Raw genomic sequence first — 2927 nt, forward strand, 5'->3', positions numbered from 1 at the left:
GGTAATGTATCATGTGACATCCAATTTGGGTACCAAGGTCTGTGACTATGAATTAAGTTATTTTTCAGAATACTGAAAAAAGGTAGGATTCTGTTGCTCGGAAGATACCACCTTTCCCATCTACGCTTTTTACAAATTTTCTGCTAGGAGCCCTGGCAATGACTAGTTCTCTGAAGAGACAACCAGGAGGCAGCATTTCTGTGAGGCGCCGAGAAAACAGTCTGCTCTCTTGTGAAGGTCAGGCTGTCACGCTACTGTAATCTAAGAAGAACCGTGTTTGGGGTGCGTTCCCCAAGAAGAGTATTTTTCTTCTTCATCACCTAAGAGACTTTTTCCTTGTGACCTCCTGAAGCAGTGGTCCTTGGAGCCAGCAGGGGAGGAATCAGGCTGGTAAATTCCATCCTTAAAGTAAGGTTCTTTCCATCTGCCCACAGCTGATTCTTCTGCTTCCCACTTAGGAAAATGTGACTGAAGAAGTCTGCCCTGAAGGTGCCTGGGGACACTGGTATGTGTAACATGTGCCCAAAACCCTGCCACAGCCAGGAGGCAGAATTTAAGTTTGCTCACTGACAGCTGCTGTGTGAGCTCTGGAATGTTAATCCTTACCGAAAGCTTGGATGAAAGGTTGCAGCTTTTAGCAGCTGTCTAATGATATCACCCACCAAATGACCCTCTCTTTTTCTCCTTTCTGTTGTCAGTTACATCCAAGCTTTTGATGAAAAGTGGATATGAAATCTTCTTATGAAGAAGGCTACTTTTAAATTTTTTTTTAAAGTGGTCTTTAAAAAATTCAAGTGGTAATATACACATTGTAGAAAGACTGAAAAATAGAATCATTGAAAGAGAATTTGAAGTCACTCCTAAAATTTTAGCCATAGAGGTAATCCCTATTTAAAGGTTGGTTTCAAACCTTTCACACCTTTCACCTCACTTTTCCCCACATATACAGTTGGGATATCAGCTTGTAAGCAGTTCTGTGTCCTGCTTTTAAAACTGAACATATTATGAAAATTTTCTCATGGCATTTAGTTTTTTATTAGTTACATAGTCTTCCATCTTATACAGTCTAGCAAAACATGCACAGGACTTGTATGCAGAAAATGACAAAACACTAATGAAAGAAATCAAAGAAAATATAAATCAATGGAAAGACAACTAAATTCATGATTTGCAAGAATCAACATAATAAATGTCAGTTCTCCCTAGAATGATAGACTTAATGTAATTAATAAATTATAGCCCTGACTTTAAAGTCTGACAATACAGTATTCTAATCATTATTTTCCCAAAGTACTATCATTGTACTCCTCCAGTGAAAAATTTTAAACGGCTTTATGGAGTTACAGCTGATTGGAAAAGTTGGGGGGGTAGATGCTAGAAATTCAAAGAGGGACAGGCATGCATACAATACAAGCCTTTTCTAGATTGCACTTTTGTTCTCCCTCCTTTCCACCTAGAGACCAAACTCCTCATGTTCATTATACTCCACCAAAACATTCTTTTTTGTTGTTGTTGCATTTTTATTTATTTCTTTTTTTTTTTTTTAAGATTTATTCATTTATTTATACAAGCGCTGGGTACAGTCAGAAGTACGGGAGGGTGAGAGAATTCACCAGAGCCAGAGCGGGGAGCAGAGCAGGCAGACTGATGAAATACACTGGTGAGGGGAGCAGCGGGCACGGCAAGAGAGGTCTGCACATCATGTGGGACCCTCGCTGGTGGCCGGGGATCCAACCGGCGGCGCTGCAGAGGCTGCAGCCCAGTGCTCAACCGCTGCACCACTGGGGAGGCCCTATTTATTTATTTTATACATTTTTTACATCATTTTTCATTTTTGCACAATGTATGCATTTTCATCTTGGTTATAGTCCCCATAAAATCCCCACCCCCCTTGTTTTGATCCTACTCTCCCCCCCCCCCATAGTGTGTCTCTGGTTTATAGTTGCTTGTTGATTTTGCTTTTTTCTTTATTATAATTAGGTTTTTTCCTGGTCCCTTATTGAGGTTTTCTAGATTCCTGCTATGAGTGAGTCCAGCCGGTATTTTTCTTTTTCTTTCTGGCTTATTTCCCTGAGCATGATCCCTTCCAGCTCCATCCATGTTGCAATTTGTCTTCTTTTAAAAAAATCTAATGCAGTTCTTATAGCAACATGGTAAGGTAGATGCTATCTCTGTTTTACAGATAAGAAAAGTGATATTTAGAGAAATGAGATAACTTGCCAAATACACAGCTATTAAATGAGAAGCAGGAAAGCAAACTGAAACTATATTACATCTACACTTGCCCTTAAAGACCGTATGTGAAAAAGCTCACGTCTTCTTAGTAAAGAGGCTTCTTTCCTCAACTATGCTCCCCAGAATACTAGCTGCCCCCCCTACTTTGTTATTTCCCATTATTACCTATCATCTGACACATTATGAAGCATCACTTGTTGATTTCCCTTCTCTCCTTATAGTAGACAGGTTTCCAGAAGGCAGGAGTTCTCAGCTTTATTCCCTGCTCTACCCACAGAACAGAGACCAGCACACAGCAGATGCTCAATAACAGTGAAGTCTATAGATGGTCCTCCTGCCAGCCAGCCTCAAGGGATGTTTTTCTTATTAATTTGTAATAATCTACAGAGGTTTAATAAAATCAAGTCTAGCAAGAGATATTTGTGGGTGCTTATACTGGGGTGGGTGAGACAGGGGATGCTAAGTGGTGAAGTACGTTCAAAATGCTCTGCAAAACCACATATAATAAAAAAATAGCTAGGTAACTGTATTTGAGAATAAATAATTTTGCAAATGAACACATGATAGCCTGACTTAGTTTGTAAGTTTACTGTAGTTTTTATTTACTCGTTGTTAAGAGAAAAATACAGCAAGTGACCCAAAATAGCACATTTTGTGCATTTCTTTGGTCACTTTTTTGGCATTAGGATGAA

This window comes from Talpa europaea (assembly GCF_964194135.1).
Source record: "Talpa europaea genome assembly, chromosome: 7".
NCBI classification, from domain to species: Eukaryota; Metazoa; Chordata; class Mammalia; order Eulipotyphla; family Talpidae; genus Talpa; species Talpa europaea.